Here is a 22,739-nt window from a genome sequence, read left to right as displayed (position 1 = left end):
TTAGCCACACTGATTGGGCAGAGCCCAAAATTCATGTAAGGCCTAAATATTTAACCCTTTTCTAACATGCAGTCTTTGCAGGTATATAATTCCTGCGATTATTCTTTTCAGAGAGTCCCAGAGATAGCAGGTCCCCCCAGGCTGGCAGAACAATTGTGAAAAGCCCAGTTAAGCAACCTCTTAACCAAGAAAAGTGCTTCAGGTGAAACAAGAGCCTTGGGGAGGAAAGACGTCAGTTTACAGGTTCTAACAAGATCAAGCGTCTACCAGACGAATAAATTCGAGAGATCTGCTGTACAACATGGTACCGATAGTGAATACCGGATTGCAGACTTAAAATTTTGTTCAAGAGGGCAGACCTCATGTTAAGTGTTCTTACCACAATAAAATAAAAATTTTTAAAAAATGATCAGGTACCTGCTAAGTGGTTTTCTTACTAGCCGTAAAGAAAGGACTGAGAGAGAAATTCCAGGATCCCTCAAATGCTGCAAACACAGATGCCCTTCATGCCTCTTCTACATACACACACACCCCCCAGCTGCTTGCACCTTTTACCAGTCAACTTCTACATCTTAATTCCTATGTGTGAGCTACATGTAAGATTTTAATGGAAATATTCGGCCCTTTCCTGAGAGAGGCAGCATAGTGTATAAAAGAAGAAAATGATGTTCTGTTCCCAACTCAGCTACCACGTGGGGTAGAGCTCGCCGTGTCTGTTTCCTCAGCTTTAAAACGGCACAGGGAAAGGAAGGGGCATTAAGCCACCACAGTGATCTCAAGGGCCCTGCATGAGTCTTGATGTGAAAATCTTAAGGGTTATGGGTAGGCTATACCTTGAACGAAGTAAATTCAAAGCCAGACTCACGCACCACCACTGGCATCTTGAGCTTCCTCTGCATATAATTTTAGGCAACTCAAACTTCTTCACAACAGTCCTAAATCTCCAGTTACTCCTCCTGGTAACTATAATCAAGTCGACGGGGACCAAAGCTTCTGTCATTTGCTGCAACAGCCCGAGTTCCTCTCCTGTGCGCAGGACTGTGAAGCAGCCTCACGTCCAGGGTGCACACCTGGGGGCCAGGCTCACCTGCCGGGAGAGTGACTCCTCCCAGCCTCATTCTGAGAAAGCGCTCATGGGAAGACCAGGCGCCTGCACAACCCCACCCAGACGCCAGTGGTGAGCTCTGGCAGAGGAAAGAGGACCCCCACCGTGTGATTAAAGGACAGGAAAAGCAAAGTGCTCTCAGATCTGCCCACCCACGTCCCAGAACCAAGGAGACCGAGAGCCAGGCTGCTGCATCCCGGGGAGGCCTTTGTCCTGGCAAACCAAAGGCCACCATTTACAATCAGAACTCGGCCCTGTCACAGACATTACCATGAACCCGCAAGCTGTCATCACAGAAGCTTTTGTTATCTGTCCCCACAAGAGCAGGGCAGGCACGGTGTCTGTTTCATCACTAGTTTTTACTGGTGGCTTGGCACAGTACCTGCCCGTATGTAGGTACTCAGTGAGTATGTAATGGATGAATGAATGAATGGATAAATGAATGAATGAATGATATCCTAGTCACAACAACCCTCTGAGGCAGGGAAAGTGTTGTGATCTCTCCTTCACAGCTGAAAAGAGACACTTAAGGGAGGTGATGACTTGCCCAAGGACAAACAGGCCAGGGCATTTTCTCCTACGACCATAATAAATCCACTCGTTATCACCTACCTGTCTCTTTGCACAATTTCACTTTCAGACAACGTAGCAGAGCAGAGGCCTTGAAAGACTGACGCTCCATCATCTAAATTGTTAGGGCATACAAGCAGAAGTAAGAGGAGAGGCAGGAGCAGAAAGCTCTTGTGGGTGTGGGGAGAAAGGAAGGCTGGCTGGGGGTCCCCTATTTCAGGGACAGAACCCTGAGAGGCCCTGGACATCCCAGATTCAGCAAGAGGAATCTGAGCAGCTGTCAGGGACGAGAGATTTCCAAAAAGCAGAGGGAAGAGGCAGCTGGTCTGGAAAATCCAGATTCCCTTTCTGCTTAAAGGGCCCCCATCTCAGGATCTTTCTCTCCAAGAACCCAGAAGATGCTGGTAGCTCATCTGCTCAAGAACCAGCCGCCCATATTGAGAGGCCACAGGCCCCATGTGGCCAAGGCCAGAAAGGAGCTGGCTTCTGAAAGACAAGAGGGACAGGCCAGGTTCACCTCCAGGCCTAGCCATCAGCCTAGCCGCCAGAGCCACACAGTCAAGGTTTCTGCTCTTCTCTCTGCAGGGACACGGAAGAGGCCAAAAACTGGCTTTGAAGAAGCAGATAACTATGAGTGTCCACACGGGAGAGCCAGCTATAGACACCAGAGTGTTCTCTCTCTAGGGACATTGAGCCCTGGTGACCTAGTACTGATAAGGTATTAGGCGGTGGCCCCTGAATCCAAACTCACCTGCAGGGTGGCACAGGGAGCACAGAGGGAGAATGAGGAGTAAGCATCTTGGCTAGAGGTCAGGCTGCTCAGGGTGAGGGGATAGGGAAGACAAGGCACGTGGGAAGAAGGTTCTGGAGTCAGGGCTCAGAAACTAAACCCACCTCCCCACATAAAGAAACCTGACCAGCGCCCTTACTGTATGTATTGTCATCTTACCTGCTGAATCCTCTAGGGCACTAAGTGGATACTCTTCAGTCCAGCTTCCCAGGCCAGCATCATCCATCCGGCTCCACACTCCTAAACAGCCATATTTTCTGCTCTCCACCCCCCAGTGCTCCCACCACTCAAGTGAGAGCCCTCCTCCTTCTCTCCTGGCAGCAGGCTGCTGTCCCCAGATGCCCCACCACCTCCCCCTGCCTCCCTCTGCCTTACCCATCCATCAGGGCAACATGTCAACAGCAAACGCTCCCACAGCCCCGAGGATGGTCGGGAACTACTCCAAGCCCTTTACACACAGTAACTTATTTACTCTACACAACAGCCCTTTGAGGAGGCATTATTAGTAGCCCCACTTTACAGAATAGAAAACTGAGGCACAGAGAAATTAAGTGGCTTTCTCAAGGCCCGCACAGCTAGTAAGCGGCAAAGCCAAGATTCAAACCCACCGTCAGCACCAGAGCCCTGCTCCCAACCAGCGAGCTGCACTGCCTCTCAGAGCACAGCTCAGACTGCTGCCTCCCCCTGAGTCTCCCCTGACCCCCGGAAGGCCAGCCCCTTGCAAATCTCCGTGCCACCTTCCACATTCACTCGGCGTGATGACCGCTAGGTTGTCTTCTCTCCCCTCCTAGATTAGAAAGCCCACAAGAGCAAGGCTTCGGGGTTACTTCTACTTCATCTTTGTATTCATTTCCTATTGCTGCTGCAACAAACTGCCAACAACTTAGTTGCTTAAAACCACACAAACGTATTATCTTACAGTTCTATAGTCAGAAATCCAACACAGATCTCTCTGGGCTAAAGTCAAGGCATCTGTAGGGCAGTGCTCCTTCTGGGGGCTCTGGGGAGAATCGGTTTCCTTGCCTTTTCCAGCTTCTAGAGGCCGCCTGCCTTCCTTGCTCATGGCCCCTTTCTCCACCTTCAAAACCAGCAACATATCATCTCTCTGACCTTCTTCTGTGGTCCCATCTCCCTCTGACCATCACCAGGAAGGGCTGTCTGCTTTTAAAGCCCATGTCATTAGACTGGGCTCACCTAGATAACCCAGGATAATCGCCCCATCTCAGGGCCCTTAACTGAATCGCATCTGCAAAGTCCCTTTTGCCACGCAAGGAAATATATTCACACATTCCAGGAATTAGGACGTGGACATCTTTGGGTGCCATTATTCTACCCACCACAATCTCTCTACATAAACCTTGAACACGGCGTTCCCCTGACAAGTATGGAACTGAATCCCCATCGTATTTCAGCTGCACCAGCCCCTAAATGCTTGATTATATGGCCCTTCCACTGGCCTCTGATTGTAATGCACATTAGTCTTGTGTCCCCAAACTGACCAAGAATTCTTTGAAGGAAAGTGCCTCTGCTTTACAGAGCCCCAAACTGTGATAGTGATAGCACATGGTGAACACATAAAGATGTTTAATAATATGAGAATCAAACACAATGCTAATGAATCTATGGCACTGGGTTCAATCCCTACTTCAGTGACTATTTTATTTTCTATTTTTTGCTTTGTATTTTATTTTTAATATTTTATTTTATTTTAATTTTGTATTTTAATTTTGTTTGTTTGGTTGTTTTTTGTGAGAAAGATTCGCTCTAACATCTGCCACCAATCTTTCTTTTTTTGCTTGAGGAAGATTAGCCCTGAGCTAACATCTGTACCAATCTTCCCCTATTTTGTATGTGGGATGCCACCACATCATGGCTTGATGGGTAGTATAGGTCCATGCCCAGGATCCAAACCCACAAATCCAGGCCACCAAAGTGGAGCATGCCTGACTTAACCATGACACCACGGGGCCAGCCCTTATTTTTATTAATTTTTAAAATTTAACACTTATTTCAAAATGTAAAAAATACAAGAGTGTGGAATAAAAACTCTCCCTCTTTCCCTGTGCTTGTTCTCTTTTTGTGGCTGCATACTATTCTACTGTATAGATACAGCATAATGCATTTCGCCAGCCCCCACTGATAGACACTCTCTTGCTATTATAAAGTGTTCAGTGAATATCTGTGGATTTATCTCAAGGATAAATTTCTATAAGTGGAATTTCTGAGTCAAGCAAGCCCATGTGAATTTTTTTTTTCTGCTTTATCTTCCCAAACCCCCCGTACACAGTTGTATATCTTAGTTGCAGGTCCTTCTACTTGTGGATGTGGGACGCCGCCTCAAGGTGGCCTGACAAGCGGTGCCATGTCCGCGCCTAGGATCTGAAGCCCATGTGAATTATTAACTAGGACAGATATTGACAAGATGCCCCCCCAAGGGAACTAATACACATTCCCCAAGTGCGTGTGCATGAGTTCTGTTTTCCCACATCCTCCCTAATGTGGACGCTTTTCAAAAATTTTATCTTTGCTAATCCCAGATAGGTGAAATGTGGTGTATTTCAGTGTCATTTAATTGGTATTTTAAAAATTTTGTGTGAGGTCAAGTATTTTTCATATGTTTAAGAGCCATTAATTTATTTTATATGGATTGTCTGTTCATATCCTTTGACCATTTTCCTATAAAGTTCTTGTTCTTTTCCTTATTGATTTGTAGGAGTTCTTTATGCATTAGGGAAATTAACCCTTAATACATAACATGAAGTACAAATGTATTTTTCCAGTTTGTAATCTGTCTTTTGTTTTGCTTAAGGGGGTTTTGCTATGCTGATTATTTTTAGGTAATGAATTTTATCAATCTTTTCCTCATAGCTTCCAGGTTTTGCACCATACTTAGAAAGCCCATTCTTATGGCAAAATCATAAAAATATTTTCCTTTGGAATATCCTAGAGACTAGTTATCTATGAGCAGTGAAAAGGTCTCTTCTATGGTCATGAATTACATCTTCGCCACAATGTGTTATTGGCCATAATGTATACAAAAAAATTTAATCTTTTTAAAGTAACTTTCATTTTCTGATACTCCACAGTTTATAAAGCACTGTCCCATGACAGTCAGTGAGGCACACAGCACAGGACTCATTTGCCTTATTTTACAGAAGAGGACACCAATACCCAGAGAGGTTAAACGCTACCCAAAGCCACACAGTTTGGTCCAGACTCAAACTGAGGACTCCTGAATGCCAGAAGTTGTTCCCTCCTCTCCCCTACACTGCCTCTCAACAAAAGGACAACATTTGGGGCCACCCCCATAGCCGAATGATTAAATTCGAATGCTCCACTTCGGTGGGTGGCCCAGGGTTTCGCCAGTTCAGATCCTGGGCACAGACATGGCATCATTCATCAAGCCATGCTGATGAGCATCCCACATAGCACAACCAGAAGGACCTACAACCAGAATATACAACTATATACTGGGAGGATTCAGGGAGATGAAAAAGAAGAAGAAGAAAAAAATAGATTGGCAACAGATGTTAGCTCAGGTGCCAATCCTTATTAAAAAAAAAAGGACAACATCCAAATGCATTAAAATCTCAAAGGACATCTCCAAAGTCATTTCTAAATAAATTCAAAGGAATGTGAATAATAAATTTTCTATTCAAAAAACAGTATTTCTTTATTTAAGTGGGTCACTCAGTGATCCAGTCAAACAGTGACTCATCCTCAAACGCCCACGCCAATGTTCTCACCAACTGACAGAATTCCATGTTCCTACAGTGCGCCTATGTAACACTGCATAATGTAATTGAAAAGTAAGAGATGTCAGTGTTCCAGACCCCAAGGCTGCTGAGTGGATCATGAAGAGCAGCGCTTCACAATTTGGGGAGGGGGAGCAGGTGAGGTATATCCAAATTACGGAGGGCTCTTTTCAAATCACACAGACCCCAGCCTTCCCCATCACCCACCCACACGAGCCCCACCCCAGGAGCACACCACACATGTCCCGTAGAGTATATTGATGATAGAAAGTTTTTGAAACCCACTGTTCTAGAGGAGAGGCTCTGTCTTTGAACAACCCCTATAAACCACACTCCCTTGGTTCTCCAACCAACCCCTTGTTGCAATTCTTCTGCACACTCTCTATGTCCCGTCACCCTAACCAGGTCAGTTCTGAAATTCCCACCTCAGGGTCTTTGTGCCTCTTGTTCCCTCTGATGCTCCCCTCATCTCCCCGACTCAACCCACCAACGTGGCTCCTTCCCATCCCGAAGGTCTTGGTTTAAATGCCACCTCCTCAGGGGTGCCTTCCCTGACCACCCACTAAAGCAAACTGCCCCAGCAAAGCTCTACCCTTTTACTTCCTCCTTACAATCTATCACAGTCTGCATTACCTTACCTATTAACCTATTTTCTTGTTTATTGTCTGTCCTCTCAAAAGTCCCATGAGGGCAAGGACCTTGTCCAAGTCATTCACGCTTTGTAATCCTAGCACTTAGCAGAGTGTCTGGCAGATAGGAAGTGCCCAACAAATTTTGGGTCAATTAAATTTGACTGAATTAGTCCCAGCTAATTTTCTCCATTTCTGCATCACCAGCAAGCTTCTAAGCAGCCCAACCATGTGGGCTGGGAGGATGGGCACAAGAACAAGGGCCCTGCTTCTCCTGCCAGCCCACCTCCTCTCGCTCATGGTGAATCATTCACCTTGGGAATGCTTTTAGCCAGCAACAGCCCAGAGTGGAATGTCTTGAAGGCCACAGGTCTTCCTCTCTTGTTTTCTAGCCTTCCTCCTGACCAAACTCCACTAGACTGTAGAGAATGAGATTGGGGACTAAGGTTAAAGCTACGCCATTAATAATCAAAAATAGCCATCAAACTAAAAATAACATTAACTATGTGCTAGACACTGTGCAAAGTTTGTAACATGAATTATCTCATCTAATCCTTGATAAACCCCAAGCCCCGTATTATTACCCCAATTTAAAAAATAAGGAATTAGTGCCCGAAGTCATGCAGCTAGTAAGTGAAGGAGCTGGGACCCGAACCCATGTAGCCAGACTCAGGAAAGCCCACACTCTTACTCACCACACAGTACCCTCTACATCTAACACAGCATCCAAGCTACCTCCTTAGATATAAATGCTTAAAACACAGCAATGAGTGGAGTTCTGCCTGTATATGAACCTGGGAAAAGCCAACAGCCAAACATCTGGAAACGACTTTCTCATCCTCCGAAAGGAGGTAATACTGAGAGAAGTGTAGTGCGTTCACATGACAGACCTCTGTAGGGTCATTAGCTATTAAAAAAACACCCTAATAATAACTAGAGGACACCGACAATTCAATTCAATAAGTAATCACTGAGAGCCTACTGTGTGATAGTTCTGAGTTTGGTGCTGACGAGGGGTATTTTTTTAATGGTTATGTAACATTCCCTGAGTTCTAAGACCCAAAGATGCCCAGACATGGATATGAAACAGTTCACTTGTAACGCAAAGCTCACTGTATGTGCCAAAAGAAAGAGCAGATGACAGGGCCACAGGAAGGAAGAGAACAGAGAGGGAGAGGCTTCAGGGAGAAGGTAGGACTTGACAAGGCCTCGATGCTTGCATTAGGACAAGCAGAGAAAACAGGGCCAGCCTGGGGTAGTTAAGAAGAAGTACCACTTTGGGGAGCTCTAGGAGTCCAGCCCCCCAGGAGCGAAGGGCCTGCGCTGGCAAAATATCACAAGGAGGTAAGTGTGGAAAGGCTCTGATGGGCATTCTAAGATGGGGAAGTCCCTGAATGAAGAGAGGAGAAATACAGACTTCTATCCTGTTAGAAGGCAGGAATGTCCTAAGTGGAAGCCTGGCATGATGGCAGTGACTCATCTGGGAATGGGGTGGAGGATGGAGTGACAGGGAGAGAAATCACAGGCAGGGAGCTTCATCAGGGGCCTGCTGGGAAGCACCAGCCAGCAGCAGAGATCACTCAAGGTGGGCAGGGCAATAGAGAAACAGAGCCCAGAGGATTCTGGAAGCAGTGAAATTATTCTGTATGATACTGTAATGGTGGACACGTCACACATTTGCCAAAACCCATAGAGTGTACAACACCATGAGCGAACCTCAATGTAAAGTGTGGACTTTGGGTGATAATCAGTGCCAGCATAGATTCATGGACTGTAAGAACACATGTGCCATTCCGATGCCGAGGTTGATCACAGGGGAGGGGAGGCAGGCAGTGTATAAGCTCTCTGTACTTTCCCTCAATTTTGCTGTGAAACTGCTCAAAAAATCAAGTCTATTTAAAATATATATAATGAGAGGGGCTGGCCCCGTGGCCGTGTGGTTAAGTTCTCGCACTCCTCTGCAGGCAGCCCAGTGTTTCGTTGGTTCGAGTCCTGGGCGCGGACATGGCACTGCTCATCAAACCATGCTGAGGCAGTGTCCCACATGCCACAACTAGAAGGACCCACAACAAAGAATATACAACTATGTACCGGGGGGCTTTGGGGAGAAAAAGGAAAAAATAAAATAAAATCTCAAAAATAAATAAAATAAAATAAAAAAATATATATATAATGAGAAAAATTTGGAAACAGGGCATGATGGGGAAAAGGGAACCAAGGGTGACTCACTGGCCAGGTGACTGGAAGACCCAGGTCACCAGCAGAACGAGGAAGTCGGAATGTGGGGGGGGGGCCTGTTTTTAGAGGTAAGAGAGAAAGCAGGTGAGTTCAATTAGGAAGAAGCTGGGATGATGTAGGACATCCACACGGACCAGTCTCCACACATTTGGAGAACATTTGGCGGCTGAGATAAGAAAAGGGTACAGGTACGCAAATTAGAGACAAAAGTCGGCATTAAATGTTCCTCTTCTAAGCTGAGGGATAAATTCTTTTTCAAAAAGGAAAAGCCTTGCAACACACTGGAAATAACAACCTTTCCACCAAGCTTGCCGCCTCTGTCACAAAGAATTGCCGCCAAGGAGGCAATTTCAGTTATTCTCGAGAACAGCAGCACCACAAATTGTGATCTACTGGTCCAGTTCCAATCTGCCCAAGGAGACATCAGTCCAGACATGAAGACTGGAGAGTAACCTGAGGACCAGCAAGAAGGGGGATTTCACTTTGGGGCGAGGAGTGTCCCCCTAAAAGGAGCAGGAAGAGAATGGGAAAAGCAGTATAGTTGTTCAACACCAAACAGCCTGGCTGGGAACTCTTATTCTGCCCTGTGCCGAGGGAAATTATTTAACCTCTCTGTGCCTCAGTTGCCTGATCTGTAAAAAGAGGATAACTTCCTACCTCATAAATCTGCTGTGAAGACCACATGAGGGAACGTGGAGGCATGGGCCTGGAGTGCAGTGTGTCAGTTGCTGTCACCATTCACTATCTGCCCTAGACTTCTCCAAGACTCCCGAGGGGAAAATGCTGAGGTCTCTTCCTCATGATCACAGATTCCTTTAAAAAGATTTTTCTCTTCAAGTCTGTTTTGTCAGAAGGGATAGTAACCTTTACAGGAGCGGAAGATTTTAAACCTATATGCTCCGAAATTTAGCCCACGCATGTAAAACGCACACCTTGGCCATTCCCTGGGGCAAATCATTTACCCGTGGATGTCCAGTGCCTGGCCTGAATCCAAGAAGGCTAAGATAAGACATACAGAAAGTCCTTTTACAAGGGAGTAAAATGCCAAAATTCCTTAAACTATTTGCCCGAAGTACTGACTGTAAGCCAAGGGCACGTGACAGGTGTCTGTCGACAGACTCAGTTTGGCAAACTTCTCAAAACAAAGGTCACAGTTTTTCAAGGTTTCCCAACTGTCAGGGAAATGAGTCAACTAGAAAAAGCCGGCATCCGGTCTGCCCTTCCTTGGCATCATTAAATTGATTTCCTGGTGTAAGAATTTTCATGTGAGTTTGGGCAGAAGGAGCCTAGACTCTCAGAGTCTGATCATCCATAGACGGCTGATACAAAGGCTCCGTGTCTCCCACTCTGAGACGCCAGAACCCAGAGCATGGTAACACCACCCCCCAACCCAGGCGGCGACCTGGGGTGCTGGGGGAACAACTGCCTTCTCCCCAGCTCCTCCAAATGCCACTCCACATTAAGAAGGGCTGCTGTGTCAGTAAGAAAGGGAAGATAACTATCACGTAACAGAAAATTCTTTTTTGTGTGTTTGTATTTATAATTTCTAAGGACCATAGACTCCCCACATGTAAAGCCCCTTGTTCTGCTCCACACTTTGAATGCCTTGGGTTTGTAAGTTTGAGAGAGGAAGGGTGGACTATCCACAGCCATAGAGGGAAAAGACTCTGGCTCACATGGCTCTCGGGAAAGTGAGGAGGGGGGAGGGGCAGGGCTGAGAGGAGAAGAGAGAGACCCAGGAGCCGGTGGAAGGTCAGGAGCCCCGCACAGGGACTTCTCCACCAACCTAGCAAAGTCCACCAACCCAGCAAGCACGTGGTGGGGTGGATCTCTCCAGCAGTGAGGGGGTTACCCCATCACTATGTCAGGGCTGACACCACGGTGAAAGAGAAAGAACCCTCCCCTGCCACTCCCTGGGGAATTAGCAAAGAACCTGGGAGGGCGAGGAATTCCCCGGGCCATGGGCCTGTCGGTTCTCACCAAGGTTAATTAGTTCTCTAACGAAGAGGAGGCCCCCAGATGACACCTGGGTTAAAAGAGAATGTGTCTTTCTTCCCCAAAACTAGTAAAACATAGTCTGATTTTACTATTTAATATCTAAACACCACATTGAAAAGCAAAGAAGGAAGGGACATCCACCCCCATTTTGCTTGCACTTTGCAGGTCTTACAGGGCATCTGAGTTGTACCAGTGAAAGGCGACAAACTAGGACTGAAACAACCAAGCGGCAGTGGACAATGCGGCTGTGCCTCCCCCAGCCACACCCCCAGTGCTTTGAAACTGGTCCCCAGAAGGTCATGCTCGTGCATGTGACCCCCACTCTGACCCTCTCCTACCCACCCCACTCACGGCCATAGCATCAGTCTCAGCAGTGTATAGCGACAATCCAGTCCACATGGCAGGGCTGAGCAAACCGAGGGAGCGACATGCTCCAATTTATGTTCTTTAAAAGATTGCTCTGGCTGCCTTTGGGAAATCGGGCTGCAGGGGAGCAAAGCGGGACGAGAGACTTGATCCGAAGCTAACACGAAAGCGCCTTACAGCAGCCTGAGTTAACGGGGAGTTGGCAGGCGGACAGAATGGGACAATCAACCACAACCTTGAGATGGCTCAGGTGTGGATGAAGACGAAAAAGGGCTCCCAGGTTTCTGACCCGGACAAATGAGTGGACGGCAGTAAGAATATATTCAGATAGGGAAGGCTGGAGGAGAAGCTGTTGGGAGGGAGAGTGGGGAGCAGAGGAGGAATGACCAAGAAGCTAAAGAAGCTCAAGTTTCCAAACCCGCATCTGCCCAGACGGCCCCTGTGGTCCTCACCTCACTTTGCATTCACAATGCTGTGTTCTTTTTCTTAAAGAGGGCCCCTAAACTGTCTAAGTGGTAGACCCTACAAAACTGGGGAGAGGATGATCAACAACGTTGGGCAAGTTAATTTAAATGTCTGGGACACATCCAAGGAGCTACAGTCAAATTCCACGTTAAATGTATAAACCTAAAGCTCACAGGAGAGGGCTGTGGACATGTGCATCAAGGAATTAGTGGTTTAAACCAGGGAATATATTTCTTAAGTGCAGTTTTTAACTGCACAGGTGGATAATATGAGACCTGGACTGTCAAAGCCAGAAAGCCCAAATTAGACATTTCCTGGGGTGGGGTATGCTGAGAAAATACCAAGGAAAGGGTAACAGAACTAGTTTTGCGCTACATTCAGGAAACAAAACTGAGAGATGAATGCTGATATTTTTTTAAACGCTTAATGACCACATAATACAGGGTAAATGAACTTCTGAACTGAGCGATTTTCTTGCTATATACTATTCTTGCCTTCAAGAATGGAGGCTGGGGCAAATCCTTGGAACAACTAGGAAAGCATGGCTGAGAAAAGTCGCCTGGAAATCCAGAGGACTGGGTCCTCCACACCAGGAGGCAGGACGGCCCTGTTAACACTTCAAGTCATTTTATGTCATTTTTTTTTTTATCACAGGCATTCTTAAGTATTGCTTTTTTTCAGTACTAGCTACTCATTATCTTGAAAAAATAAAAGATTTATTGTTTTGGCATTTTTTTTGTAAGTTTAAAATTATTTCAAAATTTAAAAGTTTAAAAAAAAATAGGAATCTAATGGTGAAATCCTCCATGCTATCATTCCCCTTCTAATTCCACCCCCCAAAGGTAATACAGGTAGCGGCACATCCTTCCAGACTCTTTTTTTTTTTTCTTTCAGAAAATAAGATCATGCTATACCTACTGCTCTGCATTTTGCTTTCATTTCCTAATATATTATAGACATTCTCCATATCAGTTCATTTATAGCAACTTCCTCCTTTGTTCAAGTAGGCAAGTATTTTTGAGGGACAAAGTCCTAGAAATGGAACTGATGCATCAGAAAGAATGCAAATTTTTGAATGTTATAAATACTGCCAAAGTGCCTTCCCAAAATGTTGTACCAATTATACTCCCCCCGAAAGTATCTGGTGACAAGCTACTTTCTCACACCCTCACCAATACTGAATGTTATCAACCTAAGCCAAAATAGTTGCATAGTTGTTTTTAATCCATGCTTATCAGATTATTAATGAGGTTAAGCATTTTTATATACATATATTACCTATTGACAGCCTTTGCCCATATTTCCATTGGATTATTTTTTTCCTATTGATTCCTAAGAGTTCATGTCTATTATAAATATTCCAACTATTTGTTTTACTACTTTGCCATCTGCCTTTTAACTTTGTGTGTGGCATCTTTTTCCTTATAGAAATATAATGTTTCATGAAGTTCGGTCACTATTTTCCTTTAGGTTTTCTGAGTTTCACTAAACCTGGTGAGGTCTTTCCTACTCCAGAGTTATTTTTTAAAAACATCTTATATATGTATATATATATTTTAATATCTATAATTTTGGTTTTGACATTTAATCTTTAATCTAAATAGAATTTACTTTTGTGAATGGTGTGAGGCATGGACCTCATTTTTTCCTGAATGGACAGCCAACTGTCCCCACACTTGACCACGGTCAGTTTTATCGTACACTTAGTTCCTATCTTTACAATGCAACCATTTCTGGACTTCTGTTCCCAGTCCTACGTGACATATTTTCATGTCAGGCTGAACAATACATTTCAAAATGTATTGCCTATTAGTACAAATCTGTTTTTCTAGGTAAACGGTATCAGTTTGTAAAAATTAAGTGGAAGTTAAAAGGCTGCCTAAACTACTAAAGGTCTCATAACCTATTAGTCTTCTGTAGTCACTGGAGCATCAACCATCGGCCAGGAAGCGTACTGCCCAGTGATTCACACACTACACAAGAAAGTTCAGACTTCATGGAATTTTGTTTGAATTTACAAATCTCTCGGCAAAAACTTTCCAACACTACAATTCTACCAAGAGGCCAGAATGCCCCTCTTGTGCCTCAACTAACGCATGTTCTGAATCTTTCCTCATCTTCTCCCCAATTTTTATCCTCCTGGCTCATATCTTCCAGAGTTGTGGATTATGATCCTAAATGATAGTAAAGTGGTTCCACGAACAAGATGACATGCCAAAGGATGTTGTCGTTTGACAGCCATGTCCAGGAAGCTTTGCTGGTCTCTCACACACTGTGGCAGCCTAGTGGGAGTTGGGAGTCTTCTGGCATTTCATAACTTATTCACTTGGCACCATTTATTCTAAAGGGAAATACTGGGGTATGATGGAAAGAATGTGAGACTGGAAGTCAGAAGACCTGTATTTTAGTCCTCTTTCGACTTCTAATTAGCTCTGTAGTTCAAATTAAGTTCTTCTGCCTCTCCACTGGGCTTCAGTTGCCTCATTTGTAAAATGAGATTACTGGAATAGAACAGTCATTACCGACCTCTCTTTCCACTATCGGTGACCCTTTAAGAATCTAAAGTAAGCTGTGGATTCTCTCCCCCAGGAAAAACACACTTTTGCATGAGAATGAAATCATACATTGTCAGGGGGTTCACAGGCTCCCTAAAGCCCACCTCTGTATTCCCAAGGTCAAGACCACTGAGAGCTACTGCAAGCTTTTAAAAATAACAGAGAATACAACAGAAACATATACAGAATCACAAAACCTTAAGCAAAGGTGCATCATTTACAGAACTAAAAGCATCTCCTCTGCAGAGACTGGGAGGAGGGAGTGGCTACTCAGGGAGAAACTAATGAAAGTGCCAATTCAGAGTCGCCCTTGACGGAGGCCTGGCTGTGCCCTTTATATACCTCCATGGGGGAGTGGCAGACAGCACTCACTCCAGAGCCAGGCTGCCTAGTGCAAATCTTGGCTCCATCATTTACTACTTGTCTGACTTACGCTCTGTGCCTCAGTTTCTTCATTTAAAAAAAAAATGGGGTGGGGGATAAAAACAGGACCTATCTCAAGGATTGTTAATATCCCTAGGGTCCTTGAAATAAGGCCTGACACACACTAAGCCCTAAATAACTATTAGCTATGACAGAAATCTGAGACACATTTGCTGGGTGGTTAAAATTTTCAGGTGAGAGTTTAGAGAAGTCACAAATATCTTGATGCCTTAGTTTTCCCAGATGTAAATAGGATCTGCTTCATCAGTTAGCTGTGAGGATTGAGACAGCCACATAAAAACTCTTTTCACAATGCCAAGTGCATAATAAGTGTTCAATAAATGTCAGCTATTATTACCAATTCTGGGAGACAAGGATTTTCACTACCTTTTTAATTTCTCAATAAAGGATAAATCAGACTTAGAGAGGTTAAGTGCCCTCCTGATAGTTCCTAGGTGCCAAGATTTCAACTGCCAGGAGTCTGAAACCAGTTGTAACCACTACCTCGTACAGTCTCTTATTTGCACAGGGCTGAGAGAACAGAAAAGCTGATTCATACCTACTAGACTACCAAGAGAAAGAAAGAGGTCGGTGATAACAGTCCAAAATTTGGGGTATTCTCCATGGAGGTCAACCACAACTTTGGCCAAAAGCCCTTCTTTGCCACTCTTAGAAATGAAAGTCTGAAAAGGCTGGACCCTGGGCCAACCAATTCTAAGCCCTTCACCAGTGGTTGTTAAACCACAGCCCAGACACCAAAAGGAAAAAGAAGCCATTTCCCACAATAGCATAACTAACAAAGTGAACCCTTTAAAATGAAAGTAGAGACCCTAGGGCTGAGAAAAGATATCAAGAGTGCTCCAAAGTCACGGAAAATTGCTGTAGGAGAACACAAACGTTAGTCTTTAATTAATACACTTTTATTTGGAAAAGAATGAAGGCATTTATTGCTATTTTTCGGATACCAAGCTCCAGGAGGCCTTCCAAGAAGTTAAAAGAGGAAGTTGGTACCACAACCCACAGTGGTCGGGAGAGAAGCAGGCTGCCAGTCAAGAGAACCCTGATGATGAGCAAGTCCCCACTCTTTCAACATCCATCTCCTTACTAGTGTAATAGTAAGGTCGGAAGTGAGAATGCAACGGGCTAGCAGAAGAAACAGGACGATCAGTTAAACACAAGCCAGTGCTAATCACGTTACTTCACATCTTCATGTCCTTACAGGTATTTTATTTTTGTATATTCCAAATAGCCCCATTAGTCAATCTTAAATCTACCATTCCTTAAAAAGAAAAAAAGAAAAAGCCTTAGGAATAGGTATCACCGGAAGCGATGGACGAGGAGGCTGGAGCCTTCACCTCTCCTCACCTCCGCCGTGGGACTGAGGAGCCAACCCACCTCACCCTCCGGCCCAGCGTAGAGGAGAGAGTTTTGCGTTCCAAGTCTACACCGGCCGCCCGTCCCCGGCGGTGGGGAGAACTCTGCAGCAGTAGTCAGCAGCCCACCAGAATCGAGGCGTTCCTTCTGCTCCCGTCTGGGTGAATAACTGCCCTCCAGGGCCTCAGTTTCCCTGTCCTACAGGATCACGGGAAGGCCTCCTTCCTGCTCTAAATTGCTAATTCCATTATTCTTACAGGAAAACGCGTCTTGTAGAAATAGACGCCCTTCCTTTCAAGCATGCTCTACGTCCCCGTGGCCATGCCCCTCAACAACCCGCATGTATGATGCATCAGAACTGGCAATCAGGCTGTTGCTTTCACGTGGTACCAAACCTGGTAATCCCTCAACGTGGATTTTCTCGTGGGCCTTTTCCCTCAATCGCACAATTCCACGAAAAACCCCTGCCCACCCCTCCCGATTTCTAAACTCAAAGCTACCCTTTCATGAATAAAAAACATACCCGCCCATACCCGGCCTCGCGTAAGGTGCCACAGCACCTTTTCCGGCATCCAGGGTTCCATCTCTGCCCCACCCTCTCCCCGGGGTGTCTCTTTAGCCGTGACCCCCCTGGATCAATATGTTTCATGCCCTCCCCTGGCAAGCAAACCGACTATTTCGTCCTCCCCCGCACACCTCGGCTGCAAAGGAGGCAGCTCCCGGCTCCGCTCCCGGGAGACGCAAACCTCTTCCCAGCCCGCAGGGAGCGGCAGCTGGGCGCAGCGGGAAGGGCCTCGTGCCCCTGGAAAGGAAAGGGCGGCCGGCTCGCCCCCCGGTCGCGGTCCTCACCCCCGGCGGCGCGGAGAAGGCCTCCCCAGCCGGTCTCCTGTCACTTACGGGCGGCGACTCCGGGCAGAGCCGAGCAGCTCACGGCCAGCGCGCAGGCGGGCGGCGGAGTTTGCTGACTCAAAGGCGCGGCGGCGAGCGCCCAGGAGCGCCCCCGAGCGCAGCCCCGCGCTCCTCGCTCACGTCGCGGTCCCGCGCCCGCGCCCAGCCGGTCGCCCGGCCTCCCGCTGCCGCCGCCGCAGCCACCAGCACAGGTGCGGCCCCGCGTCCCTGGCCGCGCCAGCCCTCCGCCCAAGGAAGCCGAGGCGGCCCCGCAGCCGGCCGCTGGGGGGCGCCGGGGCGCTCCGGAACCCGGATACCGCCTCCCGCGGCCGCAGATCGGGCTGGGGGGGAAGTAGCCGCACGTGTCCAGTCGCCGAGCTAAGATGTGCAAGCGGCACCCTTTGGAATCAGCCCTTGAAAGCCACCTTGAGCTTGCTAACCCCGCCCCCTTAGTTATGGGGAGGATTGCTGAAGGGAGAGAGGGCTGGCCAGACTTTGTGATAAACGAGGATGGTAGAATGTAGGTGGTGGGCATATGGATGGGCACTGAAAAACTCAACTTTTCTGTATATTTGAAATCTTTCATAATAAAACTTTTAGGGAAAAGGTATGAGATCTGCCAAGGGGCCTGAATCAGGAATCCATTTCCCAAATGGCACCTTGAGCTGGGTCTGGCCCAGCTCTTTGCGTTGTTAAAAAACAAAATTCAACTGAGTAAATTTCAAAGATCTTTTTGGCTTATTCAATGATTCATGAATGAGGCAGCATCTCACCTAGCAGATAGCAGGAGCTCCGAGAAGCTGTACAAAAATGAAAGACTTTTATAGTCCAAAGAGGGCGGGACAAGGAAGTTACACTAGCAAATTTCGGATTGGTCGTGGCAAGGTCACTTTCCTTTAGGGGATGGCAGGGGTCTATCAGGAAGAGGACCTCACTGGTGCTGACCAGGTAGTTCTGGATTGACTGGTTTGAGCTTCCATTCCTGGGAGAGGCAGAAACTGTAGTTGAGTATTAAGTCTCTGTTGGGTGATTCCATTTTTGGCCTGTTGTCTCCTTTTTAACAGTCCGGAAAACTGCAACAATCACTTAAACTACTAATGGGTGATTACATGACAGAATAACAAGCGTAGCCTAATTTTTCATTTTTCAAGGATGAATTTTCCCATTAGACACAGCCAGGCTGCCAGTTACCATTCAGGGCCACTCCAAACCTAACTGAAAATGTACCCGTCTACCCTCCACACCTAAATTGGCTTTGCATAACGAAACTTCTAACTCTACAATGTTGTGTTTTAAGATCTTGGATCCTGAACTTGCATCACTGAATCTTTTTTTTTAGGAAGATTAGCCCTGAGCTAACATCTGCTCCCTATCCTCCTCTTTTTGCTGAGGAAGGCTGGCCCTGAGCTAACATCCATGCCTATCTTCCTCTACTTTATATGTGGGATGCCTACCACAGCATGGCTTGCCAAGCAGTGCCATGTCTGCACCAGGGATCTGAACCTGCGAACTCCAGGCTGCGGAAGCGGAAAGTGTGCACTTAACCACTGCGCCACCAGGCCGCCCCAACATCACTGAATCTTGAATCACTGGTACTTAATTTCCTAAAATTGCACCCGAGTCATAACACAAGTGAATGTAAACATGATCACTTTTGAAAATCAAATTAAAATGTATTTTTCAAAATGCTTGACCTTGTGCTCCACAAAGAAAAGCATTGACTGGAAGATAAAATGTAGCATGTGTCTAAGATCCTAAGAGATTCTGCAAAATTAAAAACTTTCTGAATGTATCAAGAGCATGACCTTACAACTGTGGATAGAGCAGCAAAGGACCTTTGGGTAGTCTATCGGAGGTCATTTAAGTGTCTGTTAGAAGTATGGCCCTAACAGAAAGGAAGGCTGTGAAAAGAATTCAGAGTAGAATTAAGTAATAATGGGTTGTTTTAATCCAGCCCAGCGGGGTAGCAGCTGGATGTGTTTCTGGTTTTCAGAATTGTAGCGCGCAACCTGAAGGCATGGAGCTAAGCTAAGTGATCGTCACACTTTTTAAGTTGTGACATTTTTGTTATACCATCAGTGGACAGGTAAAAACCTGAGACTCTCTGGTGCTTAAGAAACCCTAGCCTGCTGATAAAATCACCATAAAATTGCTTTCAAGAAGAAATTCTTTTACCTAGACAGATCCTGCCTCAAAGGTGGTTTCTAGGGTTAGGTTAACTGGGGTCAAACCCTAGCTTTAGCACCTCCCACTGTGTGATCCTGAGAAAATAAACTTTCTGGGCCTCATTTTCCCATCTTAAAAAAGGGGGGTAATAATAATAGCAACCCAGTCCCATAGGGTTGTTGTGGGGGTTAAATGAAATAATCCAGGTAAAACTCTTGCAACTGTGCTGGGTACACAGTAAGTGCTCAATAAATTTTATTTTTTATTATAGCTCTTTTATTATAACTGTGATTATAACTTGATCCTCTTCTCTAATCTCTTCCGTCTCCAGGCTAAGTGCCCTTAGTTAGTCATATTAAGGAATGCCACCTCCACCCCTTGCCTCTAACTCAAAAGTCAGTAAGGAGACACCGAGCCCCTCCTCCATCTCCTGGGGAAATTGCAGACAGTAAATCCACAGACGGTGAGAATGGAAGTTGCCTGACTTGATATTCAGATATTGTAATTAACTGATACTATACTATGCAACACTACATTAAAAACTCTCTAAATTTACATAAATGGTCCTGCCTTCTTGAGAAACACTGTCGTGGTAGATATTCATAATGTACGGAAGATGGTTTTTATCATTCATCACCCCACCAATAATGAGATGTAAGCAAAAAACTGTAAACAAATGACAAGTAAATTGGATTTTTGATCTCTGATCTTACAATCATAATCTTTTTTCAATATTGTGAACACATGCAGATCAAGGTGGATAAAAATAACCACTCGACTATCAAATCTAATGTGCTTTTCAAAATACCTCTCTTATGCACCCCTCCCAAAAAAAGACTAGGAAAAGTTTTGAGGCTGATTACCTATTTGTAACATAAAGGGGTTGAGACTTCTCATCCATCTACCCACCCCTCCATCTTCCTTATTTCTGTTAGTGGACTCCTGGTCTCTCAGTTAACACCCCAAACCTACTCACTTCGGCACTGCCTCTGACCTGCTCCATTCCGCTGGTCCACTCAGATCCGAGTCTCATACCTTTCATCGTGGTCAGATCTTGGTGTTACTCACCTTCTGTTTTCCAATCTCCTGTCCAAATTCTCAATTCTCTCAGAATCCTGCGACAGACTCTCTACAGTGATCCAATTTAGTGGTTTTCGCATGTTTTTAACGATGGGATCCTTTCTTCAAATGAACCCCATTTATAAAATAGAGAAAAACAGTATTTTATCAGTGTACATTTATTTGAAGAATTTGATTTTGTAACATTTGTTTATCAGAAAGAAATCCATGCCCACCAGAAACTGCTTTGTTGAACACCAGCGTTTGAAATCAGGGTTTTGTGAATGGTTGTTAGAAGGTCCTATCAGGCTAACATCTAATTTATTCCTCTATTTGATTGCTCAACATTGAGAAAATCCTAATTTACTCAGAGAAGTACTTGTAAATAGTAACAGTCTGCAAACAGTTTAAGATTTTCTTCAATTTAAACTATTCAAGAGTTTAAAAGAGAAGAAGTTGAAATTTTTGTTTCAAAGATGAAGCACTAAGAGTAACACAACCTCATGCTTTATCGCAAATAGAAAAGCAGATAAGAAGACCGATATTTACAAGTGCTCACCTGTCTATAGTGAGAATTATCGCCCTATGACATGCTGTGTGTGCACTCGTCTTTACACAACTGTATAAGAAAAAACTCCTGTCTTTCTGCTTTACTCTCACACTGCTACCACACTCACACACTTCTGACACCAGACGTGGTGGTTTCCCACACATCAAGTAATTGCAACACCAGCTGGGTGTCCTATGACTCAATTCAATTCTGACACTATCTACCTGGAATTAGCATCAGACCCACAGGCTAAGTGTTCACTCCCACAAGACTGCACTGTTCAGGCACCAATCACGAGATCCAGGTTGTCACCTGTACTTCTGACCCACCAGCTATAGGTCAGAGTTCTTTTTATGACCCCCTCCTTGGGTTTAATAATTTGCTAGAATGGCTCACAAAACTCAGGGAAACACTTACGTTTACTGACTTATTATATAATAAAGGATATGATAAAGTATACAGATGAAGAGGTACATAAGGCGAGGTCTGGAAGGGTCCCAAGCACAGGAGCTTCTGTCCCTATGACATTGGGCTGTGCCACACTCTCAGCATGTAGATGTGTTCACAGACTCAGCAGCTCTCTGAGCCCCTCGTTTCAGGGTTCTTATGGAAGCTTGCTCACACAGACATGGGCGATTGTTATTCAGTCTCCAGTCCCTCCCCTTCCTGGAGGACAGAGCATGAAGTGGAAAGTTCCAAGCTTCTAATCATGGCTTGGTCTTTCTGGCGACCAGCCTCCATCCTGAAGCTCTCCAGGAGCCCACGAAATGTCTCCTCAGTAGGGATCGCACCCAGGATCTTGGAAATTCCTAGAGATTTAGGTGCTCTGTGTCAAGACCAAATAGCAGAACAGAAGCTCTCCTAGTGTTCTTATCACTTAGGAAATTACAAGGCTTTCAGGTGCTCTGTGCCAAGAACTGGGGGCAGAGACCAATAGATTTTTTTCCCCCTATTTTTTTGCAAGTGACTGGAGCACACACCAAGTGGAGAGGCGGGCACCTTGCCCAGTACTCCACGGGACCCACCCATGGGATGCATGCTGTGGTTATGTCCTGTTCATTATTCTGCTCTATCAAAATAGCTTCATTCTGTACAAAAAAAAAAAAGGAAAGAAAATACCCAAAAAAGCTTCACATCATCAAAAACTGCATTTTCAAAGCATTGGTTTCAATGGCAAATTTTATTTTATTATTACAAACTAAAAATAATAAATTGGTTGGTTAAAACTGACCAAAAACAATCAAAGCTTAGCATTACTGAGCATATCTTGAACATCAGTCCAGTCCCAAGTCGTCTAATTTCTAAGCCTTTGATATAAATCGCTGGATGGTCTAAGTAGCACCAACAGTCAACCAAAGACTGAAAGGCCGATGGAGAAGCTATCCCCTTGGATGGGGCAGCTGGGGGTTCCTGCTCTGCATGTGCTGTAGCCTTTATTTTATATACATGCTTATGCACTTAGTACTAATTCTGGATCCTGGGTGCGTTACAGTCGACGGCCATGTGGAGGTAGTAGAGTGCAGTGGTTAACGCTCCAGAGCCAAAAGCTGCAGTCTAATCCCAAAGCTTCTGCTAAACAGCCGGATGACCTTGGGCAACTCATTTCATTCTCCAAGCCTCAGTTTTCTTATCTGTGAAATAATACCTACCCAGCAGGATGGGAGTTAGGAGAGAACGTATACAAATAAGTTAGCCCAGTGCTGCAGCAGAGTAAGAGCAAGCTTCGTAAATATTACTCAGACATTATTGTCGCTAAGGCACATTTCATCTTTCCTGAATAAATAAATGGTCGCCTAACATTCAAATCT

The 22,739-nt window shown here is 45.4% G+C and overlaps 1 protein-coding gene across 9 annotated transcripts in view; it reads right to left on the bottom strand.

Moving 5' to 3' along the window:
* Window positions 1–17,440, bottom strand: part of SNX10 (sorting nexin 10) — a 76,241-nt gene extending 58,801 nt beyond the window's left edge. Inside the window, exon 1 of one of the 9 annotated variants that reach the window (XM_001916378.5) lies at window positions 17,166–17,440. The gene's annotated coding sequence lies outside the window, so the exon portion shown is untranslated. The other 8 variants (XM_023639408.2, XM_023639410.2, XM_014739080.3 and 5 more) reach the window with 8 other exon arrangements.
* Between the last annotated feature and the right edge of the window lie 5,299 nt (window positions 17,441–22,739).

The sequence above is a fragment of the Equus caballus genome, chromosome 4 (assembly GCF_041296265.1).
Source record: "Equus caballus isolate H_3958 breed thoroughbred chromosome 4, TB-T2T, whole genome shotgun sequence".
NCBI lineage: Eukaryota > Metazoa > Chordata > Mammalia > Perissodactyla > Equidae > Equus > Equus caballus.
Note: the sequence above shows the minus strand (reverse complement) of the source record. Positions and strands in the feature narration are given on the sequence as shown.